Genomic DNA, 5,315 nt, shown 5'->3' with positions numbered 1-5,315 from the left:
AGTAACCCATTGCATGGAAACATACCATATGCTGTGCCATCATTGGGGAACAAACATACCACCATTTATCTAGGCGTCTGGATCGTTTCTAATTTTTCAGCAATTATGAACAAAGCTGCTATAAATTTTGTGGTATAGGTTTTTGGAAGACATAAGTCTTCAATGCTGTAGGGTGAGGGTGGACAAGATTGCCTTATTCCTGAACCTACGGGGAAAGCATTTGGTTTTTAACATCAAGTGTAATGTTAGCTGTGGGTTTTTTATAGATGTCCTTCATGAGGTTAGAGAAGTTTCCCTATATTCCTAATTTGCTGAGAGTTTTTTTTTTTTTTAAGATTTGTCTATGTATTTTCTTTTTTAAAATTAATTAAGTGGGATCCCTGGGTGGCGCAGCGGTTTGGTGCCTGCCTTTGGCCCAGGGCGCAATCCCGGAGACCCGGGATCGAATCCCACATCAGGCTCCCGGTGCATGAAGCCTGCTTCTCCCTCTGCCTGTGTCTCTGCCTCTCTCTCTCTCTGTGACTATCATAAATAAATAAAAATTAAAAAAAAATAATTAAGTTATTTTTTATAAATTTATTTTTTATTGGTGTTCAATTTGCCAACATATAGAATAATACCCAGTGCTCATCCCGTCAGTGCCCACCTCAGCGCTCGTCACCCAGTCACCCCCACCACCCACCCACCTCCCCTTCCACCACCCCTACTTCATTTCCCAGAGTTAGGAGTCTTTCATGTTCTGTCTCCCTTTCTGATATTTCCCACTTATTTTTTCTCCTTTCCCCTTTATTCCCTTTCACTATTTTTTATATTCCCCAAATGAATGAGACCATATAATGTTTGTCCTTCTCTGATTGACTTATTTCACTCAGCATAATACCCTCCAGTTCCAGCCACGTCAAAGCAAATGGTGGGTATTTGTCGTTTATGTATTTTAGAGAAAGGGAGTGTGTGATTGCAGAGGAGAGGCAAAGGCAGAGAGAGAGAGAGAGAGAGTCTCAAGTAGACCCCCCACCAAGTGCAGAGCCTGAGGGGAGCTTGATCCCAGAATCGTGAGATCATGACCTGAGCTGAAACCGAGTCGAAGGCTTAACTGACTGAGCCCCTTGCAAGAGAGTGTTTTTTAAAAATCATAAATGGATGTTGAGTTTAGTCAAGTGCATTTTCTGCACCTACCGAGATTATCATTTGGTTTTTACTCTTTAGTCTGTTGGGGTTTTTTTGTTTGTTTTTGTAAAGATTTTATTTTTAAGTAATTTCTATACCTAACTTGGGGTTTGAACTCACAACCACAGGAACAAGAGTCACATGCTTTCCTGACTGAGCCAGACAGCTACCCCTCCCTCTAGTCTGTTAATACTGCAGATTATACATTGTAATACATTGGTTGGTTTTCTAATGTTGATCTAATTTGACCCAACAGGGATAGGCTCTACTTGGTGATGGTGCTTTTCCCTTACTGCTGGCTGTGATTTGCTAATATTTTGCTAAGGATTTTTGCATCTACGTTCCCAAGGGATTTTGGGCTATAGATCTCCTTTCCTGTGTGGTATTTCTCTGGTTTTGGTATCTGGGTAATATTGGACGCAAGGGTGACTTAGGAAGTGATTACTCATCTTTTATTTTCTGGAAGAAACTGTAGAATTTGTATTATACCTTCATTAGGTGCTTAGTAAAATCATCTAGTTTTGGGGTCTTTTCTTGGAAGTTTTTATTTTTAAGCTACAAACTATCTAATAAATATAGGAATATTTAGGTTGCCCATTTCTTCTTGAGGGACTTTTGGTAATCTGTATCCTTGAAGGAACTGATAGATTTCAGCCAAGTTGTCAAATCTGCCATAGAATTTTTATAATATTAGCCTACTCTCCTTTCAGTATCTCTGGGATCTGTGTGCTGTCCTTTATTTTGGTAGCTTTTGTCTTTTTTTTTTCTTGGTTAATCTGGCTAGAGGTTTATCAATTTTCTTGATCTTTTCACAGAACCAACTTTGTGTGTGTGTGTATGTATGTGTTGTTTTTTTTTTAAAGATCTAATTTTTATTTTATTTTATTTTATTTATGATAGACACACAGTGAGAGAGAGAGAGGCAGAGACACAGGCAGAGGGAGAAGCAGGCTCCATGCACCGGAAGCCCGATGTGGGATTCGATCCCGGGTCTCCAGGATCACGCCCTGGGCCAAAGGCAGGCGCTAAACCGCTGCGCCACCCAGGGATCCCTATGTGTTGTTTTTATTTAAAGAGATACTGAGAATTTAAGATTCATTCATTCATTTATTCATTCATTCGAGACACATAGAGAGAGGCAGAGACATAGGCATAGGTAGGCTCCTTGCGGGTAGCCCAATGAGGGACTTGATCCCAGGACCCTGGGATCATGACCCTGAGCCAAAGGCAGACGTTCAACCACTAAGCCACCCAGGCACCCGCCAACTTTTGGTTTTATTGATTTTTTTAATCTATTATTTTGTTGTTGTTGTTTTAAATTCAACTCATACTTGTTCCTACTATTATTCATTCCCTTCCTTCTGTTTGCTTTAGGTTTAATTTGCTCTTCTTCCCCCAACCCCCCCTCCAGTTTCTTAAGGTGGAAGCTTAGATTATTTATTTGAAAACCATATTCTTTTCTAACGTAAACATCTAATATCTCTAAACTTCCCTCTAAGCACTGCTTTACTGGCATCCCACAAATTTTGATAAGTTGTATTCTCATTTTCCTTCCGTTCAAAATATTTATAATTTCCCTTGTGATTTACTTTGTGACCCAAGGATTATTTAGAAGTATGTTGTTTAACTCCCAAATATTTAGGGGGATTTTGTAAATATCTTTCTGTCATTAATTTATAGTCTAATTCCGTTATGGGCAGAGAACACACTTTGTATGATTTCAGTTATTTTAGATTTGCTAAGTTTTGTTATATGACTCAGGATATGGTCTATGCTGATGAAAGTCCATGTACACTTGAGAAGAAACTGTATTCTGTTGTTGGTTAGATGGAGTGCTCTAGAAATGTTAATTGGGTCAAGTTAGTTGCAAGTTGGTTGTTCAGGTCTTCTGTATTCCTGGTGATTTTCTGTCTACTTGCTTTATCAATTATTGAGAGTAGAGTGTGGACATCTAGTATAATTTTAGACTTTGTTTCTGTTTTCACTTTTATAATGTATTCACATATTTTCTTATTTTTTAAGATTTTATTTATTTGTTAGGGAGAGAGAGGGGGGAGAGAGAGAGAGAGAGAGAGAGAGAGAGAGAGAGAGAACAAAGAGGGGGAGGGGCAGAAGAAGAAGCAGACTCCTGGCTGAGCAGGGAGCCCGAGGCAAGACTATCTCAGGACCCTGGGATTATGACCTGAGTCGAAGGCAGATGCCTAACTGACTGAGCCACCCAGATGTCCCCACATTTTTTAAAAAAGATTTTATTTATTTATTTATTCATGAGAGAGAGAGAGAGAGAGAGGCAGAGACACAGGCAGAGGGAGAAGCAGGCTCCCTGCAGGGAGCCTGACATAGGACTTGATCCCGGGTCTCCAGGATCACACCCGGGCTGAAGGCCGCGCTAAACCACTGAGCCACCCAGGCTGGCCATATTTTCTTTTTAAACTAAAGAATATTTGTTTTTCACTATGACTTTATCTCAAAGACATAATGGCTAAGCTGTCACCACCCTCCCACCCGGACTGGAAGAAGAGCTGGTTGAGCGGATGCAGTAAAGCAGGTACGAACAATTTGAAGGGTTGGAACCAATATTAACTTCCAAAAGCAACTTCCATGTAAATATTTAAGTAAAAAAAAATAGGGAGGAAAGGGGCAATGAGGGTTTCATATGGAACAAGATCCTCACTGTTATCAAATACATTCAATCCTAGTCACACTGTGCCGAAATGGAAACAAGGTTCCTAGACATAAGACTCCCGTCATGCTATATGTACCTGTGTTCTCAACCCCTCCCCCCATGCTTCCAACTCAGCTCTCCCCTGGCCTGTTGGGCCTGCTGACGAAGGGGCACGTGGATCTTCTCTTGAACCCAGTCCTTGTTTATGAGGCTGATATGTCTGGGTATCAGCTCGGTGTGCACGGCTGAGGTCGGCCAGATAACCGATAAGATCAAACAACCGACTGATATCACATGTGATAGAGGGGATACCGGAGTCCCATGTTCTTCATTCATATTACAAACGCCTTTCATGAGTTCATTCACAGACTCCTAGTCAGCCTAAGTTCTGCCTCTGGCCTCTTGGTAGGCTGTACCCGCAAATTATGTGAGATGTCGCACCAGACTCTCTCACTGCAGCCCATGCCACCCCAGCACACGAGTTTAGCCCCAGCACTGCCTGCCGCTTCGGGCATTTTTATCCTCTGCCCTCAGGTACACACACATTTAGGGTTGTTGCATTTTCTTGATGAATTGACCTTCATCATCACATATTATCATTCCTCTTTATCTTTAATAATTTTCCTTGTTCTGAAACTATTTTATCTGATATTAATATAGCCACTCTAGCTAGCTTTCCTTCCTAGTATGAACAGCTTTATTGAAATTCATAAAATTCATTTAAACTATACGATTCAGTGTTGTTGTTGTTGTTGTTGTTGTTGTTTTAGTATATTCACAGGGTGTGAAAACATCACATAATCAATTTTGTAACACTTTGGTACCCCCAAAAGGAAGTCTGTACTCATTAGCAATCAATACCCACTTCCCTCCTGGTCCTCTCTGAGCCCTAAGCAACCACTAATCTACTTTCTGGCTCAATAAATTTATCAATTTTTGACACTTCATATAAATGAAACCATGCAATTTTTTTTTTGTGTGTGTATCTGACTTCTTTCACTTAGCATAATATTTTCAAGAGTCATCCATATTATAGCAAGTGTCAGTATTTCATTACTTACTATGTCTGAATAATATTCCATGGTATGGACATTTTATTTATCAGTTCATCAGTTGATGGACATTTGGGTTGTTACCACTTTTTGCTTATTCTGAATAATAATGCTAGAAAAATGCATGTACGAGTTTTAGGTTTTCATTTTTTTGGTTATATACCGAGAAATATACTTGCTGGGTCATATGAGAACTCTGTGTTTAAACTTATGAGTAGCTTTTAATTTTTTTTAATTTTTATTTTTTAAAGATTTTATTTATTCATTCATAAGAGAGAGAGAGAGACAGAGACAGAGACACAGGCAGAGGGAGAAGCAGGCTCCATGCAGGAAGCCCAATGTGGGACTCGATCCTGAGTTTCCAGGATCATGCCCTGGGCCAAAAGTGGTGCTAAACTGCTGAGCCACCTGGGCTGCCCAATTAGTAGCTT

General features: G+C 40.2%; 1 pseudogene; it reads right to left on the bottom strand.

Annotated features, from left to right (window-relative positions):
* Positions 1-3,937: 3,937 nt before the first annotated feature.
* Positions 3,938-4,347, bottom strand: LOC112647551 (enhancer of rudimentary homolog; annotated as a pseudogene).
* Between the last annotated feature and the right edge of the window lie 968 nt (positions 4,348-5,315).

The sequence above is a fragment of the Canis lupus genome, chromosome 5 (genome assembly GCF_003254725.2).
Source record: "Canis lupus dingo isolate Sandy chromosome 5, ASM325472v2, whole genome shotgun sequence".
NCBI classification, from domain to species: Eukaryota; Metazoa; Chordata; class Mammalia; order Carnivora; family Canidae; genus Canis; species Canis lupus.
The sequence above is the reverse complement of the archived record's forward strand: the minus strand, read 5'-3'. Positions and strand labels throughout refer to the sequence as shown.